This window comes from Sceloporus undulatus, chromosome 3 (assembly GCF_019175285.1).
Source record: "Sceloporus undulatus isolate JIND9_A2432 ecotype Alabama chromosome 3, SceUnd_v1.1, whole genome shotgun sequence".
NCBI lineage: Eukaryota > Metazoa > Chordata > Lepidosauria > Squamata > Phrynosomatidae > Sceloporus > Sceloporus undulatus.
The window spans coordinates 56,680,488-56,703,489 of NC_056524.1; the positions used below are offsets into that span (position 1 = coordinate 56,680,488).

At 38.7% G+C, this 23,002-nt stretch overlaps 1 protein-coding gene and 1 pseudogene across 1 annotated transcript in view; both read right to left on the reverse strand.

Annotated features, from left to right (window-relative positions):
- ROBO2 (roundabout guidance receptor 2) overlaps positions 1 to 23,002 on the reverse strand; it is a 1,416,559-nt gene that overhangs the window by 1,351,133 nt on the left and 42,424 nt on the right. The gene's annotated exons all lie outside the window — the stretch shown is intronic.
- On the reverse strand, positions 9,226 to 9,381 carry LOC121925153 (annotated as a pseudogene).

Sequence of the window (23,002 nt, forward strand, 5' to 3'; positions counted from 1 at the left end):
CTTCTATTTCAACACAAAAACATCTCTCTCCTTCTGACACTCCCCTTTCCCCATGTGTTCACCTTGTAAGGTAAGGAGCCAGAATGGTTAAGACTAGCAATTGCATTTAGACCAATGTTTTTTAATCCATTTCCTCAGACTTTTTTTCTCTATAAAAAAAAGGTCACCCAGCCAAAAAATATTTTTTAAAAATATCCTATTCTCTAGAACCAGCAGGTGGGTGGGCAAGTCCACTCTAGCTGCAAGCAGACTGGGACCACACCAACCACACATCCTGCTCCCAAAGAAGATTTTCATACCTGACTCCATAACTGCTAAAATGTCCTCCAAACATCCCTACAAGGTGGGGGAAGCACCTGTGTCTGAAAGCCAGGTGCGCTTCCTGAATTGTCATGAAAACGTGGCTCCCTCTTTTGCATCCCTGAAACATTCCTGGAAGAGGATTTCCTATGAACACAAAGTTTGCGTTCATAGGAAATCCATTTCCCTTGTGATGATTCAGGGATGCTAGAGGCAGCCATGTTTCCATGACAATACAGGAAGCATGCTTGGCTTTCAGACACAGGCGCTTCCCCCGCCTTTTAGGGATATTTGGAGGACATTTTAGCAGTGATGGAGCCAGGTATGAAAATCTTTCAAGTGAACCACACCTGCAGAACCCGACACATACACCACCAGGGGCCAGATTATCCCAAAACCTTTTTGTTCTGGTTCACAGGACCAGAGCATGGCTTTGGGAAGCATGGGAAGCATGCAGCATTTGAACACCACACCACCAAAGTGGCCAGAAGCCACTTCATTTGGCCCATCTGTTCTGGGCCAAGGTTCTGATATCTGTTCAGAATCAACTTCAAGACATCTACTCTCTTTTAATGGAATGTTGTACCTCTTTTAATGTTTCTGCATCTAGTAGAATTGTTGTTGTTGTTGTTGTTGTTGTTATTGTTGAGGGCCATCAAGTCATTCCCAACTTATGGCAACACTAAGGCAAATGTATCATGGTTATTCTTGGCAAGACTTTTTCAGAGAGGTTTGTCATTGCCTTCCTCTGAAGCTGAGAGCATGTGAGTTTCCCTTGGTCATCCAGTGGGTTTCACGGTGGGATGCGGCACAAAATCTTTTGCTACAAAAAGTTAGGCCCAAATATGCTCCCTGAGCTACACTTGAAGAAAATCTTGCTGCACCATTCAGAGAAGACGCAAATGCCTGCCTTCCTCTTTTCTGTCTCCTACACTGTGTATATTGCCTTACAGTGCAAACACAAAGTGATGACTGGCACACTATATTAGAAACATCAACATTAAGGGTTAATTGTAAAATTCATCATTTCTTTTAAAGATCTTTGGGGTTTTTTTCATTCTAGCCACTTATTTATAATCCATGCACATGCATTGTTGTATTATTTTTGATTTTCTAAATGCAAATCAAAAATTTTCTAAATGCAAATCAAAACATTTTAAGCGTCCATGTCAGTTTACTCTTCATATGAAATAATTATTTTCAATATGATTTTTTTTCTTTCATAATATGTTATTCTTCTCATGCATTGTCTGTGGGTGAATAGTTGAGCAGGTGGGTGTGTCCACACATATATTTTATAACAGGACTATAAATGTAAAGTTCTACGCCTGTACATTATTTGTATATAAATATAACTAAATGTTAAGATAACTGGGAGGAATCATCTATGCAGTTTCCATTAAACAGTTCATCTTCAGCTGTTTTCTAACCCTGTTGACCATCCTGGAAGTGTCATGAGATAGTAAATACAAAAGATGTCTTTAACCTGCCAGTTTAACTTTAGAAGACATTACAGAAGTGTCTATGTTCATCTATCTATGGCAACTGCTTACTGGAAGATTTGATGCCTGTGAATTAAGGGTCAGAGTCCCAGAGAGAATGCACTAAGTTCTATAAGATGTAGATGGAATATTCCCAAATCAAGCAATATGCCCTTGTCAAAAGAAATCATCTTTCAAAAATAATAGTACTCTGACAGCCTGAAGCGTGCAGACCATACCTTCTGTTTTTGTTTTACAACAAATGCAGTTTCACAAGCTTCTATTAACTGAATTGGGTACTTTAAAACATGTATACCAACAATGAACCATTCCCTGAAGATCTTAAGGATGTGCTGTGCCTTTAAAATATCTGTCAGGCTCAATGGCCCTGATAATTTGGAGGGCAGAGTCAGTGGTTGAAAAGGCATGTCATTCACAAGTTGTTTTTAATTATGTACCTCATAAATAACATTTAACAGACATAATAACTAATAGGCACAAATAAGCTTTACAAATAAAAAGAGGAGATTAACAAGTATTTCAGGATGTCTCTACTGTTGGACTGAGAGAAGCATCTGCCTTGGGGGGGGCAAGTATTGTAAATTGTGCTTTCCTCCTCTACCACTAATGCTTCAACTATCTCAACTTTGCAGCTACTAATGCCTCAACTACTTCACCCTAAGTTGCAGCCCACCTCACATACCCAGGTTGTCACCATAACCTGTTGCATGTGCTTACACAGTGGTGGTTAACGTTTCTCTCTGCTGTTGCCCATTCACTTGCCACATAAAGCAGCAGCTGCTACTTGTCCTTCCCCCATTATCTACACCTTAGAGAGCCACTAAATGGAGCAGAGAACATAGTAGCAAAGAAAGAGTAGAAGCAGCAGCAGCTTCATTTATATACTGCTTCATCCCACCTAAGCAGTCTCTAAGCAGTTTACAACTGTAAGCTAGTTGTAAAGCTAATTGTAAAACTGTAAGCTAATTGTAAAGTGGTTTACAACTGTAAGAAGGTGGTTCTGGTGACTGTAAAGGAGAGATTAAACAGACATGAAATATAAATTTGTTACCTTCATAAGAAACAGTGCAGTGAAGAAGAAAATATATCCTATTCTGTCTTGGTTTTTATCTTTAAAGCCCTACATAGCTTGGGTCCAGAATCACCTCCTCCCATACAATCTGCCACATACACTCAGGCCCTCTGAAAGACCCCAGTCTGGCAGACTCCAATCAGCCAAAACTAGGTTGCCAACTCTCAACCAGATGTCTTTTTCTTCAGCTGCCCCTAGACTGTGGAATGACCTGTCAGAAGAGATTCACCAGCTAAGCATGCTGTCCAAATTTAAAAGAGCGTTGAAGACCACTCTCTTCTGGCAGCCTTATCCAGATGATTTTTAAATTGTGAATTTTAAATGATGAATTTTAAATGTAGATCATTTTGATATGTCCATATGTTATTTGTCATTTTAAACTGATGTGTATTTTAACTGATGTGTTTGATGATATGTATTGTTTATTGGCTGTTGTTCCCTGTCTCAATCCATGGGGAGATGTGGGTAAGAAGTTACTACTGCTGCTGTTGTTGTTGTTGTTATTGTTGTTGTTATCTCTCCCTACATTACGGAAAGGGGAGAGGATGAGTCATAATAGCAATTCGCCTTTTCTCTCCCTTCTCCTCAAAGGGGAATTTGCTGTAGAAGGACACTTGGGGCTCATTCCCACTGGTCGTTTGAATCACTTCCTGATTCGCATTTGCTCCATTCTGGAAAGCGATTTCAGAAGATCCCTAGTTCTCACTATGAAAGGGTTTTTTTTCCTTACCCAGTGTGATCATTTTTTTTTCTTTTGGCATGATTGTCGTTCTCACTGGCAGCACCACTTCAAAATCCCCTGTCAATCATCTGACATAAGCCCAGTTTGGAAATTGGTGGGTGGGGGTTTGAGACTGAGAGATTGTGTCCTGAGGCTGAGAGAGTGGGGGGAAACGGAGCAAGGTAAGGCTAGGAAGATCAGAGGATGCTGGGAAGGACAGAGCAAGGCAGGCCAGAGAAGACTGAGCAAGACAGGCCAGGGAGATTGGAGGATGCAGGGGAGGATGGAGCAAGGCAGGCAGGGGGGATCAGAGGATGATGGGGAGGACAAAATAAGGAATGCTGGGGAGGACTGAGCAAGGGAGGCCAGGAAGATTGGAGGACTCTGAGGAGACAGACCAAGGCAGGCCAGAGAGGATGGAGCGGATACAAATAATACAAAAACCTCCACATTCCATTCCCAGCCTTGCCTTGGTCCCAGAGTAGAATCCAGGATATTGACAGAGTGGGGAACGGAGCCCAGAGGCTGGGGGACGGAGAGGAGAGGAAGAGGAGGAGGATACTTCTCAGGACACTTTTTTTCTTAAATCAAAATTAATCGAAAAATCGATAGAATGGTCTAGCAACTACTTGCTTGACCAAGCTATAAATTTTTCAATTGAATTTTAAAAAGGACCCAAAAAGGCAGCACTGCATGTGTGTGTGACATCTCTGGGGAGGGATGGTACACACTCCTATGCCATTCGTCCCTCCTCTCTGAAAGAATCGATTCTGATCTGGCATTCCCACTTATTGGATATGTGTCAGAATCAATTCTTTTCAAAAGAAGTACTTTCAAACTACTATCAAGAAACCTCATGGTTGTTTTGTTTTGTTTTGTTTTGTTTTTTGCTTTTGCCCCACTTTATCCTAGATGGAATCAATCCAATGATGATCAGAATCATTTTCCAGTGGGAATCAGGGTCATATACCCCAAATCATGATTCGCTTCAAATTGCAGTGGGAATGAGCCCTTGGATGTAGTAGAAGTTATCTAATGAGGGCAGGGAGTGCTTGAGGCATTTATAGAATGCATACCTTCCAGCACGTCAGAGATGAAAACCAGGACATATGTGGCTAAGCGACATCAGTGTGGTCAGGATGGCAAAAGTTACTGATGAAGAAAAACACGCATGTCAGAAGAGGCTGAAACCATTTGCATTTGCCTGAACCTGCTGGGAAGGGCAAGATTCCACCCTCTTTTCTCATCTCTTCCCTTATGAGTAAACTGTATACAAACTACTTTGCACTTTGAACTCAGTTTGCTGCAATTGAAGAAAGCCAGGGATGAAAAAAAGTCAGAAAAGGAGAAAGAAACTGGGACATTTTAAAATCAACTGAAAAAGTGGAATGGATGTTTAAGCAAGACTGTCTCTGCGAATTGGGACAATTGGAGAGTATGACTTTAAAAAAAGGATCAGGACCATGGGATGGAGCAGGGCTGTTCTTCTGCCAAGGCCATGGGACAACCTGAGAGCTGTCACTCTGGAGCATGCAGATAATCTGTCTGCATCATCCAGATCAGATACCAACTAAGATCTTCTGTAAAATGTAAAATGCATATGTACATGTGTGTGGTTATACATATTCATTCATACATTCAATCACTATTTTTTATTTCTGATTTCCTTTTTAATTTCTAGGCAAATAGGACAGAACAGATGGAAGGTTCTGGGCAGGTACCTGTAAAAAGAGCAGTTTTCCTTGGTTTGTTTTTGGGTGCATGAAATCATCACAAGATGTAAGGGAATACTTTTAACCATGTTCAAGTGGAAAGGCTCACAAAAGAAAACAAGAGTAATAACCACTTGTATGTGAACTTTCTTATTCTGCTTGTGCCTAGACAGAATGGGATGCATGAAAGATTGCTCATGAAAACAATGCTTGTGCCAAAATGTTACAAACTGTGAAACTATATGTCAAGTAAAGGCCTTTACAACATCCTATGAACTATATGCCAAGACTGCAAAAGATTAGCCAACTAAGCTTTTGCTGTAAATTAATGCTAAAGCACAACATTACAATTGTAATAAAAAATATTGGCAACATTTCTCAAATTGAAAACACATTGTCAAAATTATTAATTAGTTATTATCACTGTTTACTCTCACTATTACTATTGCTGAAGATAAACTTCTTTCACCTTGCTGAGGAACATTCCCTCTCATTTGTTGAAAATTATGTGAAGATGTATAAGGATCAGAGACTGCCTCTCTTCCTGTGTTAAATTGTTTTCAAACTCTTTTGTAGTTTTATTTAAAACGCTTGACAAATCCCTTATGGTTCTGAATTTCTGTAACTCTTCATCCATATTAATTCTACAGTCACCTCCTTATTTCTCTTTCTTTCTCTTCCCATTCCCTGGCACATTTATGGATGTTTCTACAACCTGTATTCCATCTTTCTCTCTCAGTACCAAGGCTGAAAACACAAGTGTTTTAGAAACATTTCCATCATCTACCAATAAATTATTTTACTATGTCAAAGATCCTTTGCCAACTGCCTTCTGCTTCTTTTTTTCTAGTAAAGAAAGGGGGACTTATTTTATCTTAGCTTTGGTGTCATCTTCTTTTCATTCCTCTTCTTTGTTTTTCTTATCAATTGTTTACACTCTCTCCATTGCATTCTGTATTCTTATCAGCTCTTCCCTGTACCTGATGTTTTATACCCTTCATAGTCTTTTTTTTTCTTATCCCTGATTGCATTTTGTACATACTTGTTCTCCACCTTGGCCTTTCCCTCCACTTCTGCTATATTTATTGCCATCTGACATGCATAACCTGTGGACTACATTTAATTTATCTTTGAAAACTTTCTATTACCTTCTGTATTCTTTTCCATATCACTTTTCACCATCCAATTTCACCTAGTGTTTCATGGGTTACACTACATTTTTCTCAGATGAAACTAACTGCTGTTATTGTTGTTCCTCCTTTCGGTTTCTCTGGACAGAAAACTACAAATGTTACTATATTCCCTCTTGTTTATCTTACAGCGCCCCCCCTCCCCTTGTTCTAGTAACAGCTTGCGTGTAAAAAATGACATTGCTTGCACATGACAGTTCTACAGTACTATGCTCAGCCAACACATTATCTACCATGCCAAGCCATAGGCAATACTGAGTAGAAGCAATATGCCCATGTTGCTTCTCATATATGCCAAAGTTTAAAGACCAAAAATAAATAGAATGTCATGGCTATAGTAAGTCTGAGTGAGATATTAACTAATATAGGAAACAAAATTAGTTTAGTATTGTGAGAACGATGAAAAAAGAAGAAAACATTAAAGGGGCGCACGGGGGGGGGGTAGGGGGGGGGGGGGGCCTTAGGTACAGACCACATTGGGTGGCACCCCTAGAGAAGGGATGACATCCCATTGGGCCCTTCTCCCCTGGGGCTCCCTCCTGGCTACTCTATCACCATACTTTCATCCTTGAGGAGGAAGCCTGATGACGGAGCAGCAAGAACACACATCCTTCCCGGCTGCTCTATCACTAGGTTACCTCTCTGGGCAGGAAGCCCAAAGATGGAGCATCAGGAGGGACAAGCATGTGCCCTTCCCAAGTGACACCCTCTGCACTCTAGCTATTGACACCACACACATATATGAAGATAGTGGGTAGGCAACTTGTAGCCTTCCTTGAAGTTGTTGGGCCACAACTCCCATCAACTTTAGCCAGCATGGGCTTATGGGATTTACAGACCAATATCTGGAGGATCACAGTTCAATGCATCCAAATGGTGAGGAATGACAGAAGTTGCAATAATCTCTCATATAAAAAATCAACATTGGAGCACATATGGACATAATAATACACTCTTTTTGTAGCCCATTTATCTTTAGGTAACTTGGAAGGACAGATCTAGTCATGGATCATGGAACCTGAAATATTGAATTTCCTTCCATTAGAAACAGAGTTGGGGGGGGGAGAGCATTTTTCAGAAAAAAATGGATCAGATTGATTTACTCATCAAATACTCTAACTCTAACCAATTTGTAGAAGGAGGAAGGAGCAGAGATCTGCAAAATGGATGGTGACCATGGGATGTACAACAAAATTATTTTCACCAATTTAAATGAATGGAAGCCTACAATGATGACTAGAAGTGGGCTTTGTCCCTCTTACATATGTATGCCCTTCCATCCTTCCCCAAAGCATTCTTTTTCTTGCAAGAAACTTAAAAACAACAGTCTTTTGAAAATACTGACGATGCCCCCCCATCACATGCCCAGAAATGTTTGGGGCAAGGAAGGGGGAGTCCCCTAACACAGGAGCTATCAGCAAGTTTTGAAGAAGTATTTAAAGGAGGGGATATAAAACTCTCATAATCATTATAAATGCTATGAACTCCCCTAACATTAAAAAGCATAGGTTCAATTATAACATCCAAAATAGCATTGGGGGTCTCCAATACAATTCCCACCTGTGATAGGACAACATCTTGGGGCAGCTATTTCAATTCATCACAGTCGGGATTGGGCCGTGGAGTAGGAGCATAATTTCCACCCCATACTTCCCAATCAATATAACCCAACTGAAATTGCTACTTGACCTGGTTGTAAAACTGGAGGCATGTGGACTTTTTTCCCCCCTCAGGACAAATTGCAATTTTGGTAGGAGAGAAGGTATTTCTTAAGAACTTTGAGCAGGGAAATTATTAAAATCCCCAAACCTCACACTGTGGGACTCTCCTTCTGCAGCCACTGTCAGAGGACGTTTTAAGAAGAGAGTTACATACACTATCATGTTTAGTTTTGTTTTCAAAGGCTGGCATTTTTCTCTTTTACTTCTTTTGTCTTAACATAGCACTGGAGTTTACAACAACCATCATTGTGATCCTTCAAGTCAATGATACCTGATCACTTGTGGGAATCTATAATTATTAGTTTGCTGCTTCCCTCCCCTGCACCCAGTATATCGCTTTGTTTTGTTTCCTTCTTGACACTGGCTTGTTTTTTAAATATGCCCTATGCCTTTTCAAGTGTTGATGGAATATCAGCATTTGAAACAAATACTCATGAATTCACATAGTGTCTATTGCCCAAGCATAGCAGAAGCTCTCCTTTTCAGACCCATCACACTTTACCTGAGGACAGCAATGGAAGTGGATATTAGTGTGAAGGGGTGTGCACATTCCCATTTTTGTTTGTTGATTCAACATACATTGTAAATGAGTAAATAAGTTTCGTGTCTTCCAGTGTAGCCCTGGGAAATTTTGGGTCAAGTCTGCAAGTGTGAATTGTCGTAACTATGGTGGCCTTCTTGAAGTTCATTTTCAACAGAAACAACTAAGAGTTGGCAACATGTAAAGTACAGTGGACCCTTGTTATACGCTGGGGTTTGGTTCCAAGATCCCCAGTGTATAACAAAATCCGTGGATGCTCAAGTCCCATTAAATATAATGACATAGCAAAATGGTGTCCCTTATAAAAAATGGAAAATCAAGGTTTGATATTGAAATTTATACTTTTTTGGAACATTTTCAAACTGCAGATGCTCAAATCAATGTATAAAACATCAGTGTATAAGAAGGGCCTACTGTATTTTCAAGGGGAAATTATCCAGTACTTTTGGAGATCAAGCCTCCTGTATCATTCCGTTTTAGGTTTTACTATTTTTACATTGGCTCCTGCCACTTTCTCTGCCTCTGCTTTAAATTGTGGTTTCAGTGCATCTCTTACTGCCTTGACACAGATTTGGGAGTATCGAATGTAGCTGAGCCCAGCCTGCCTTCAGTACGCCACCATGGCTGCCAAACAAACAACCATTCCAACTCTCAGGCCACCCAATAGTTTTGAAGGTGATTCATACTTATGTATCCTGCCATTACATAAACTTGCTAGGACATCAACATTATTGTTTCAAATGGCAATAATTTTTTCTGTCCCACATACAGGAAATCTAAGAATTTGAGATAAAAAGGCATCATATTAACAGAAAAGTAAATCTGCCCCTTATTTTATTTGTATACATCTTTTCCCAACAGGATAAAATGACAAGAAGTGTACATTTTTGATGACTTCATACTTCAGATTTTTCTCCTTTTTTTGTCAAGAAAAGGGAGAAAATGGTGTTTTGCAAAATCTATATGTTTGTTCAAATATGGGGGGGGGGGGATGCCCTGAAATGTGCGTGTGTGTGTGTGTGTGTGTGTGTGTGTGTGTGTATAATGTGGTAGTTGACTGTTTTCTTTATGGGATGTTGTGATGTGTGAATGCATGTTTTTTGCTGAGAACAAAAGAGTGTGTGAGAGAGAAAGGATTCTTTACATCCCTAAATGTTAGTGAGTGATATAAAGAACAATCATTGGAATGATTACTCAGACACTTTCAAGGAATTGTGCCTCAAGGATGGTTGGTTTCTGTGATTTTTTTTTTCTTTTCATAGTGGAAATATTGACATGGTTATATATTGCAATTGGAATTATGAAATTGCCAAAAAAGAAAATGAAATGGTGCCATCTAGTGGTTCAAAGCAGTTTTTGCAACATACGGATAGGAAATACTCCAGACAAAGAGTCAATTTGCTAGCTAGCCTTTTACTGATTATATACATATTTAATCAGATAATAATGAAGGCTTGCTTCTTTAATTCTCAGAACAAGGGAGGGGTACTACAATACATGGAAAATGAGAGTTTATACAATGCAATCTGGAAGTATGATATATACATACACACACACACACACACACACACACACATCTATTTGTATAGAGTGTAACCTCAGTTTGTAGATATTTATATACATGTTGAAGCAGAGGAGAAATGAAATACAAAAGGTACTAGCAAATGATTTTCTTAACAGTGGTCATTCAGTGGCCCTTGTGAAGTGAGAAGACATCCAGAAATAATAAACAGATTTATACCTCTATAGTGATGGGATGCGGTGGCTTAATAATTAAGACACCAATTCTGGTTATTGGAAGGTTGGAAGGTTGGCAGTTCAAGACCTGAATGCTGTATGATGGGATGAGCTCCCATCACTAGTCTCAGCTCCTGACAACCTAGCAGTTTGAAAGCATACAAATGCAAGTAGATAAATAGGTAACACTTTGGTGGGAATATAACAGCATTTGGTTCAGTCATGCTGGCCACATGATTACTGGAGTAGTCCTCTGACAATACTAGCTCTTTTGCTTAGAAACAGAGATGAGCACCATCCCCTACAGTCATTTACAACTAGACACTGATGTCAAGGGACTACTTTTACCTTTATCTTTTAGGGATGATTACAAGTCTTTGTGCAAGCACGGGGTAAACTTTAGCACATATGGGATAAATAAACATATATGTTGTTGTGTATCTTCAAGTTATTGTATACCTTCAAGTTGTTTCCAACCTATGGTAACCCTCAGGCAAAATTATCATGTGTTTTTCTTGGCAAGATTTGTTCAGAGGTGATTTTTCATTGCCTTTCCCTGGAGCTCACAGCATGTGATTTGTCCAGGGTCATCTAGTGGGTTTCATGGCCAAGTGAGGAATTGAACCCTGGCCTCCAGAGTCGCAGCAAACACTCAGTTCGCTAACATGTAGAATTGTGTCTGTAAATGTTGATAATTTCCCCCCATACTCTCTATGTAAGAATAACACAGATAGTGTAAGGAGAGGGCTTAGTTTTGTGACTTACAGCTCTAGCATATAATCTCGTTAGATGGTTATATCAGAGCTTTTCAGTTCTCAACAAGCTTTGGAACATGGATGTTTAAATAATTTAGTGTAGATTTGTTGCAATGTTTGGCATTCTTTGCTAGTTCTCTCTCTAAAAAAAATATGGAATCTATAGAAACTGGGAGGATGTAGCTGTGGGTGCTTCCTTGGGAGAAAAATGCTGGGTGTTCAGGGCCTTTTGCCTTTGTAACAATACGATCCACATCTCTCATCCACCTGTTTTACATGCTTGCAAATCCTATAACTTTGGTACCAATTTCAGGGAAGAAAACAGTCTTGAACTGTTTTTCTTTTATCATTAGTCCATAGCCCCTGCACCCATTGTCATGAAATTTTGCAGGTTTTCTGCTTACATACACCTCTATCAGACATGTTATTTTCATACAATTTTTTAAAAGCAACCACACAAAACAACTATGGGGGATATGATGCATTCTCTCTCTCCCGGATTGAACAATGCACTATTATTGTGAAATGTACAGTTTCTGAACTTGGAGTACCTCTGTTCTGTATGAAATTTTCATGAGAACTGCTTTAAAAATAGCAATAGCAAGTACATTTTTATACAACTTATTGGTGCACTTAAGCACTCCCTAAGCAGTTTACAATGTTTAAGCCAATTGCTCCCAACAAGCTGGGTACTCATTTTAGTGACCTTGGAAGGATGCAAGACTGAGTCGACCCTGAGCCCCTGGTTAGTGTTGTGGTTTGTGAGTGAGTAGCTGCAGTACAGGCATTTAACCACTGTGCCACCAGGTGATAAACACACATTTTTGAACCCTTAAACTACAAAGGCTATTCTTGCACAAAACAATTGATCCCCCTGCAAACTTCATCTAATTTGGTCAAGAAATGTTTACAAGTCTTTGATAATAGTCTTTTTTCCTTGAACACACATAAACAATTTATGCATCCCTTATAAAACACCTCCCAAACTCCCATCTGCATCTGTGAATTGCCAAGCGTAACCAAATCATAAGGTGCTGCAATGCCTACAATATCATCCAATTCCAAGAAAACTTGAGAGGAAGGGGGATTATTAACATATATTAATCCGAAATGATAGTTAATGGGAGGAAGGAGCTTTTACATTTCTGATTTAAGGATATGGACCTGAGGTGAACTTAATCATGACTCCAAATCAGTTCAAGGGCAAGGCAAACTGGGCTTTTTTTCCCAGCCATTGATCAGGATTGGAACAGAAGCATTGTTGGTACATACCCGTAGTCAATACAGATATATTACTTCAAATGGCTCTGATTCCATTCTAGTTTTCTCTGTTATTCACAGTTAAAATTTATTCAAGAGGGAAAGTATACAAATTTTTAAATCTCATTAGAAGTTTTTGGTCTTATATGTTACCAAGGAGCAACACAATCAATTTTGCTGGCAGTCATTTAGTCAAGCCATGTTATATACACCTGACTAATTATGTCCCACATTCACTCTGGATACTTCTGCAGCCTTGTAGAATTTAGGATTCTTAGCACCAAAACACACACTCAGTTTTGGACATCTGTTTGCAACATATTATTCAATAAATTTGTAACACAGAAAACAATGTACCAGTCCATTCTAAATATTTGTTTTCCATTGATGGTAAGATTTGAAGTTTTTAATCAATATAATGCTTGCTCTAATTCATGAAATATGTACGCCAGTGTTTACGATTAGGAAAAATAACTCCTTGTCCATAAACTTTTTCATACATAGGAAAACCATTACATCTTGGCAGCCATCCTAACTTAATTACCAGATGTTTGGTTTTTTTCAATTGTTTGTTGGCCATTCTTCTGCTAAATGTAATTGGTAGCACAATCCCAGAAAGAATGGGCCTTCTGCATTAACTGAACATTGGCAGGCAGGAGAAAAGCCATCCAACATATTTTGTCTAAGTCTTACATGACTATAGAAAGGCAGCTATATACCACCTATGGTCATGGGACCTCTTCTAGAACATAAACACAGCAATTAATTGGTCTCAAATGATGACAGTTATCAGCTCTAAGCCTTTTTTTTTCATGTCTGCTGTCACTACAGATTTATCCCATACTGCTTTCCTAGTATTATGAAGGGGACAAGCCATTTTACAATGGTGTGGAAAACTGCAACCAGACATCCTGCTGCAATGCCCAAGGGCTGACACAATGGGTACGGAAACATCCACATTGATCCAATTGTCCAATATATAATGGCCTGCCTGTTTCCACCAAGGTCCCACTACGATCTACATAAGTGAGCAGAATAAATGGGTACAATATGTGCTTGGAACATCTGCTGGAGAAATGGGAGTAACTTTAACTCAAACATTTTCATTTGTTCATTTTCAATGACAATATATATCCACAACCTGTCATTTTCAGTGACATAGCTAAGTCTGTCTCTCTGTCAGCTGATCAAGTAGGAATACCTGCTGCTATGGAGGGCTTTCTTGTTGATATTTGCCACCAAGTCAGCATTTACTTATAGTGACCCCATGGATACCGAGACATTGGTTGTAAATGTGTTGATTAAATAAATCTACCTGTCATGCAGTCATCCTCTTTTAAAATTTAAATTGGCTTCTACTTTCCCCAGCATTATGATATTTTCAGTGACTCAATTCATCTCATGATTCGCCCAAAATTTGATAGTCTCTATATAACTGTTTTGGTTTTTGCTGGGAATTCATTTGTAATTTGCTCTAGGAACCATTTCTGTGTCTCCTTGACATTCCATGATATCTGTTGTATGCCATCAAGATATTTGTGACTTATGGTGCCCCTAAGGTGAACCCAGCACAGTGTTTTCTTGGCTGAGAATGTGTGATTCACCCAAAAATCACCCAGTGGGTTTCCATGACCAAACAGATAATCAACCTCTAATCTCCAGAGCCGTAGTCTTGCACTCTCAGAGTTTATTGCTTGGGCAAATAAGCTGGTTTAACCTCTCTAGCTGCAATACTGGATCCAAGATGCCCCGAATGTTATCCTAGCTAAATTGTCAGAACTTCCCGACTTTAAAAAATTGCTGCTGGTAGTAAGGCTTCAACCTAGGATGCATCTGTTCTGTGGCACCAGCTAGATCAGTGGGTAATTAGTATGATAACATTCGGAGGCATCCGGATCCAGAAACTGAAGCTGGAAGAGGTAAACCAGCTATTTGCCCAGCAATAAACTCCCATCATAACAGTTCTTTTCACACATCATATGTGCATACATGAAATGTCCTTCCTCAACTATTTCCCCCTGAGTTGCCACTACTGCATGCTGACGTGCGTACAGTGAGTTCATTATATACTGGATACAATACACAGACTTAGCAACACTGGCCATAGATCATATCAGCCATAGAAGCTATAGGGCAGTAGACAACCTGAAACAACCAACTTAGGTAGTAGATTGTGGTCATAAAAGGCAGCAAGTTTTTAATAATTAAAACTGGGCTTGTATTTTTCTGCCTGTGAAGGGGGAAAGTGTGCCCAAATAGCTTGGTTGGTTTTAGGTGCAGTGAACTTTGACATGTGTATTAATCTCACAGATATGTAGAAGCGCGCATATGAAACACAAAGAGATAAAACTGTTTACTGATGATGTGACACATCCTGAAATGGAAAGATGGGGTTACTTTGCTTATGTAAAAATCAACTGCCAACAACTAGGTATTCCTGAACATATTCTGGAACTAAGCTATCATCTGAGAACTATTGGGCTTTGTTTCTCCACCACTCTGGCAATTTACGATATGCGACGAAGTTTTGCTGTAGCTGTTCTTGATTCTGGAAGGGGCTTTTGTTTAGTTGTTTGAGCTATGTATAAAGACCCTTGCTTTGTAGCCACAGCTTTGCTTCCTTCGGGGTTGTAGTGACACCACACATCTAGAAATATGCAAGTATCAAAGGCATGTGCCCTTCATGTGAAAAAGAGGACCTTTCCTATGACACACCTGATAAACCCATTATTCCACCAAGAACCTCTTATTTTATGTATCAATCTGGTGTATAATTTATATACTAATGGCTCATGCGTTTTCATAATGTTCTCCTCCTTAAGAGCTACTAGCTATGAATACTTCATTGGCATATCTAGAAAGAAGAACAGAGCAGAGCCCTGTCTTTTCTCATACTTGTCTCAAACTGGAGGAGGGGAGAGGAAGAGTACACAGAATCCTAACTATCAAGAACCATACTGCAAGTTTGGACTTACACAATTGTTCTAAGCCTCAGAGGGAAAATTCTTCACTGTAAGGACTATTGGCAATGAAAACAGACTGACTTGTGGCATGGCGGACTCTCCTGTCTTTGGGGGTATTAAATTCCCTGCATGGCATGGGGTTGAACTAGATGACCCTTGTTGCCCCATCCAATTCTAGAATTATATGTCTATGATTCTATATATAGTGCACAAAGGCAAGCTTTTTCCTCACTCTTATTTTCAAAAGAATCTGTGACATGGGCTAGGAACTGCTACATTTCACAATATTAACATAACTATGTGAAAATTCTATGAGATATGAACAGAATAAAATTAAGTACACCTAACACCTCTGAGTATTCCTTGCCTAAGAAAAACCCTATGAAATTCATGGGGTCATGTCAACAGGCAACTTGAAGGTCCAACACACACATGTAACAGCCACAACATTGAGACAGTTTCTAACTACAATGTAATTATTGTTTCTCAGTTATGACTGTGGATGACATAGCAAAAGGCTTAATTTATCTACCATGTTTATTAATGGCAAAATAATTCAGTGTGGTAGGACTAGATCATAAATAGTTTCAGGATCTTCATATGGCATTTGCTGTTTAGAAAATACATTGGACTATATTCATCTTAAATAGGAAACAGTTTCAAATCAAAAGCATGCCTAAACTGAACTGTTATTTTCAATTACTGGAGCAGACTCAACATCTCTCAGTACTATCACAAGACACTCTTTCCTTTTTTAATCCCAAGCCTAGGGCCAATGGGCATATTAGGACATTAAAATGCTCTTAACCTGATTGAATTTTTGATAGAGCTTGAAGGTGTGGGATAATACATGCCAAAAAGGTCGGGAAACTGTGATTCTTCAAGTCAGAACTGAATTTTCTGGCATTCAGCTGGGAGGAATAAAAACAGCAACACAGAGAGAAATACATGTTCAAGGTTGTAAATTTCACATCAGGGATTTCCAAACAAATTGTGGACTCATTTCTATAAGTGCAATTTGCTTGCATTGTCTACTTTCTCCTGCTTTTTATTTAGCTGCGGGCTTTGTAAAGACTCAAGACGCTTATCTACACTATAGAGTGAGGCGATGGGAGAACTTGGTAAGTGAGGGACACATCACCAAAACGATACATGGAAACAACATGCTGAGTACAGAAGAAGACGTGCTGGCTCAAGATATTGTCCTGTTTGTGGTGAAGGAAAAGATGGCACCTATCTAAGAGCAAGAAGCTAGAGTAAGAGTATAGAAACAGGTTTTGCTGCAGATACCATTTCTGTCATTCCAAGAGGAGAATAGGCGGTCCCAAGAGGAACACTTGGTGGACGCTGTCACTGCCTTCGAGATATTTTGTTTCACAATGACTAACAATAGTGCTGTGATGGCAGAATGAATAGCACAACGCAGAAATTTTAGTCTGTGGCTGAGAAATAAGACCCTTCCACTTTTGCATGTACATGACAGTAAATGTTAACCCCACCTGTTTAGTTAAACCAGAAAATCATAGCTATTACCAGTCCAAGACATACACTAATATGAATGCTAAGTGGACAAGGTGAAAAGGAGGAAGCCCATCAAGGGAAATGTATGTGAGAGAAACCCACACTGCACCTTCCCACATGAACGCAAAGAACTGTTTATGTCCAAACTTTCACTTCATCACCTCATATTTATGCACTATAAACAATTTTTTTCTTACATCATCATCCAAGGCACTTGAAAATTTAGCTGTTTTAGCGTATTACGATTCACTGAAATCAAATTGCATGTAAATCAGTTATAGATTTATTTCTATTATGGATATATCTTAATTGCCTCCAAATATATATTGTATAGGAATACACTTTTAATAGCACATTTACATTAAGTGCTCAAGTAATTACATGGAATGTCATCTATAATTAGGAAGCCGTTATTACTTTGATGAGCTAACCAATCAAATCTTGATAGAATTAACTGCCAATCAGATAGCAGTTTTATGTTTCAACAAATCTCTCTTGCCGGGAACCTTGGGAAATGAGTGGTCATAATTACTGAAAATAATCCTATAAAAACGTAAAAAAAATTTTACTTTTTTTTACAGTTGGGAGGCAGTTAATTCAATGACTACCAAAGAAACTTACCAGGGCTACAAAAGTTCTTATTGAAACAATTTATGTCTTGATATATATATTTTTCCAATAGAAGATTCTATACTAAAAGTAACCAAAAGAAAATTACTTTCACCTTTTGGGATTGCCATAAGCAAAATGATAGTGTAGATCAGGAAGTTAGGACTGTGCTAAATAATACTTGCAATTTCTCATCTTCAGTGCTTGTCAGGTTGAGGATGTTAAACAGGTTGGTGTTTTTACAAGTTTATCAGCCTTCCCAGGGAGCAAAATGATGGGAGTATACTGTATTTTGTGTGAATAAACACGTATTTTATGAGAAATACTTTGTTGGTGGGGGGGGGGGAGTAAGATTTTTTTTAACCAAGTCTCAAACATGAATAGTAGTAAAAAAAATTGTAAATCACTTATACTTTCCTCTAGATGTTAGAAACTCTTGATTTTTGTTCCTTTTTGTTTCTCATGTAAACACTGTACACCCCATCAAATTATGCTAGGACGCACCAATAATACTTGTTACTACCATGAATAAGTTACCTCATGACGACCCAAGTAATTTTCACTGAACTTATTCTGAAAAGAGCAAGCAAATTTAGCAATTTTCTAACCAGCTGCAGGAAAAGTGTTCAAAAACTAAGCCATTTTGAAAGACTTTCACTAATTCAAATTTATTCTATGCAAAAATTTCTCATTATTCTTTTCACCAAGAAAATTGCCATTTTTATGCAAAAAATATTTCTGTGGAAACTATTATTTTCTTCTGTTTTGCAGAAACATGCAAAGTTTTTTTGTACAATCATTCAACAAAGTTACAACATTTTTCCTTGCAAGGAAACTGCTTTTCCTTTACAGAAAGTAATGTTCTGTGCTGAAACATTTTTTCTGCACCACAAAAGCTTTTAAAAGTTTTACTCAATATTTTTTAAAATTTTCTGAATAATCTTTCCATCCCTAATTGAAGAAAGTATCTATCGTGATGATGAGCAGATAACAATAATCATATCTTGTAACAAGCCCTGGGAAGGTACAGGTTTGTGTGCAACTCTGAATAAAACCCCCATAGGCATATACCACACACACCACACCCCCACTTTAATAGGGTGTGGACTTTCCCCGCATCAGAGCAATTGTTACAATGAAAAAGACAGCAGATCAGTTTCAGGGGCTCCATGCAGACCCACTATCCTTCCTTGCCCAGACTCTATATCAGTTGAGGTTTGTTTGCTGTTTTTTGCAACATAAGTGTTCCTTTGCCAACTACTGGCTGTTCCTTTGCTGCTGCTGGAAAATATGTAGCCAGGATAAAAGCAATGGTGCAGATAGCTGACATTTCACTTGTCCCAGGGGGCATTTCCAGAACTGCTTCTGCATGTCACTACTTTCCCACATTCCTACATACGTGTCATGCTTTTTATATGCCTTTGATGATTGCATTTGCACACATTAAAGCAGAATATTAAAACTTCTTTTGGCTCCAATTTTTGCCACCACTCATGTCAGTTTCCACCTGGTTTGGCATCATACACTCATCTGAAACAGGTAAGCTGCTTTTTCTTAGCAATGCGGACAAGGCTTACCTGTAATGCTTCCTATCCCATAACTACTTCCTCCGGTATTCTACTCTCATCCTATCATGTGTAAATCTTCTTTGGACCGATCAGAAAAACCACCAAAATGGGTGCAAACATTTTAAACTTTCTAGAACTTACCATTGGACAACATGTTATAGAACTCAGATTGAACTGGGAAAGGAGGGAGACCCTGATGCTTCCTTCTTCCCTCTTAACTTTTCTGTGCTAGTGACAAGTGCAATTAATTTGTCTTTCAGCTTTGCTGACTTTCTGTCCTCTCTGACAGTAATGGCAGTTTGAGCATTAAAAAATATCTGAAGATACCTAGGCTATTCTGTTGCATACTAATTTAGTTTTTTCCAGGTATGAAACTATCCAGGAAAGCACAGAAGAATTGGAGGGGAGAATAATAATCAAGTGTAAGTTTCAAAATTTCAAAATTTCATTGTTTCTTGAAACAAATATTTATAATAGGGTATATTATTCTTATGCAATGAGACTTACAATGCAATCTTGAGTACCAAAAAATAAGTCCAACTGAATTACTCCAGGAAAACAGATATAGAATTGAACTCATAATAAGCTTTATTTACTAAACAGAGGAAATAATGATGGCTGAGGGTGATGGTCAGATAATTCCTCCCATTCAAAATGTGGTGAGGAGCAAGATGAGATTTTAAAAATTACAGTCAAACAAGTGAAAAATGATAGATTTATCTATTAAATCTGGGCCTTGAGGTTTGAACCTTTCTGTATATTCTATCGTGATACTGCTGAATTAAGATTACCCTCTCTCTCTTCCAATCAGAGGCTCCCCATCTTTATTATCTTTACAGCAGGCATGTACTCCATTATCCTCACTGCCTGCCTATTGAATTTAGCTAGTGCAAGGAAGTTTGATTTAATTCATTTTTGAAGGATTTGCCAAAAAATTATTCAAGAGGGAAAGAAATATGTGAAGCTTTGGGGGGATTTAAAAATGAGAAAATATGATTAGAGCTTTACATTTCTAAGAAGGATTTCTTTTGTTTGTGTTGTCCACTATGTTTATTCCCAAACACATTCATTTGGAGGTATGTCCCAATCACACTGAATTTTTTTTAAACCTCAATTCAATTCAACAATGTAGTCTAAGAGTACAATGTAATCTAATAAACAAACAGGACTTTTCCATTTGCTGCAGCTCTGTTATTCATCCCAGTGAGAAAAACAGAATCACAAGGACACATGTGCTCTCTAATGGTAATGAACGAGGTTTGTGTGCGTGTGTGTGTGTGAGAGAGAGAGAGAGAGAGAGAGAGTTGTAAATGGCCATATTGATATCTAGTGTAGTATAATGGAAAGATTGTTACAAATGATTTTAGTGGTGCACTTTAGAAGCTGGCGGCCCAGACACAAGTAGTAGAAATGTCCTCCTGGCCATCCAACCATCCCCACTGCCTCAGGAGGACCTGAATTTTGAAAGTGGGAGTCCAGTTTTATTTTGATTGTTACTGTTGTAAGCCTTCAGGTCTGACTATAGTGACCCTAAAGTGACCCTATCATGGGGTTTTCTTTGCAATATTTGTTCAGAGGGGGTTTGCTTTTGCCTTCCTCTGGGATGAGAGAGTGTAACTTGCTCTTATTTATTTTTATTGGCATAACATTATTATATATGTATGTCATGAGACATCCTCCTTTGGTCCTCCTAAAGCCTATACAAAGTTCTGGTCAAATCTTTTTTAAAAAAAATCAGTTTCCTCAATGAAACTTAACAATACAGTAATGCTAGTAGATCTTTTACTTTTCTCATCTGTTGTAAAAATTTGTTTTTATATTACTATACTAATGTGTATAAATGTTAAGGATGAGGAGGAAGAGGAGAATGTGGCTCTGTGGTACAGCAGAGGAAAGAAGTGAAATATAGTGCCTAAGAGCAGAAGGACATAAATAGTATGTAGCCCCATAAATAACTGAAGGAGGCCCCAGTCAGCATGTAGCAGAGCTGAAGTGATAGGAGTAAAAGAAACAAGCTGATACACAGAATTTCTTCTACTCTGTCCATCCCAACTTCTAATCCCCAATTTAGGGGCAAAACAGGGGTGAAAATAAGCAGGTTTCTGGCCGGCTTCAAGGCAAGGCATTTAGATGATGCAGATCATTAAAAACTATGGATTGTTTTCAAGAAATGAGTGTCGCAGAGCATTTAATTATCCTAACGGATAACCTGGATTGAAGTCAAGAGGCTACTGTTAGGACAGAATATAAAGATATAGACCCTCAACAGATGGGCCTTTGTGGCGCCCTCGTTACATGCAAGGATTGCCTGGTGGGCAGAGCGCCCACACACCCGGCAACCCTTGCTCATAACGAGGGCGTCGCAGCTGCACAGCACCACCCACATGGCATGCACAGCTATTACATTGCAGCTGCACAGTGTCCAAACAGCGCTGCGCAACTGTGATGCCATAGAGTAGTTTCCAATTGGCAAGGAGGTTTGACAAGGCCGCTTTGCATCTTCCTATTTGTTTAACTTGTACACTGAATATATCATATGCAAAGCTGGATTAGACTCTGAGGAAGGAGGTGTGAAAACTGGAAGAAGGACTATCAATAATTTAAGATATACAGATGATACCGTACTCCTAGTGGAAAATCACAAAGACTTGGAATAACTACCAAGGAAAGTTAAGGAAGAAGGTGCAAAGGAAGATTTAGAGTTGAACATTAAGATGATTTACATAACTTTAAAGTAAACAATGAAGATACTGAGATGGTCAAAGATTCTCTATATTGTGACTCAGTAAATAATCAAAATGGAGACTGCACTCAAGAAATCAGAAGACTATCAGCCAGCCCATTTATGTCAGATAATCAAAACTCTACTGTATTCATATTTTAACATTTTATAAGAACATTGTTCAAATCAGTACAGTTCTATTCAATATTTAACTCAGTTTATATACTGTAAGTTTTACACATGAAAAAGTTTAGCAAGAGGAGGAAGAGGAGGGATCAGGGCCTCCAACTCTGCCCCCCCCGGGGGTCCTTCCCCACTGTTTGAGAACCACTGAACTAAATCATTGGAAGCAGAAAGTGGAGAAGTTCCAATTTGGCTGCAAAAACAAGACTAGGAACAGATTGTGGTGCAGACCATGAACTGCTAATATTAAAAATTAAACTAAAGCTAAAGATGAAAATTGTGCCAAAACACAGTCCGAAGAACATCCCAGAAGGACTTTACATCTTAAACTTTTAAGTGAAAGCAAAGAAGGGTTAAGAAGATTGGAATGTTATTTACTAATTGGCTTAGAAAAAAACATCCACACTGCTTGCTGGCATAAATTTTACTGGTTACTCTTAAGTAGTGTATATCTACTGAATCAATTGTTGATCCGAGGCATGCTTCAATGGGACAGATAAAATGCTCTCACCTTGTTTTCACAGCAGATTTAGCCTGAATCTGAGCCTTTCCAGCCCAGCTTTAATCCAGTGGGAAAAGGTGGGGATTTACTCCAGATTTAAGCAGAAAAATCTGGATAGTATTGTTTGCTCGTGTGTGTGTGTGTGTGTGTGTGTGTGTGTGTGTGTTTGTGAATAACACTCCATAGCAATATCAGTGTAGAGAAAAATTATACTGCACTTAATGTAATTTTTTAGTTGAGATTCTGGAGCAGCAATCCAGCAAAGTCAATTTACAAAGCTATGTTGTTGTAAAGCCTGACTCAAGTTAAGCAATGGAAGGTAATTATTACTTATCAGAAATCACTGCCAATTATTTTTTTTAAAGAAATGCACAGTTCTGCTCCGAAATAAAGATAGCAAAAATAAACTGTTATTCAGTCAAT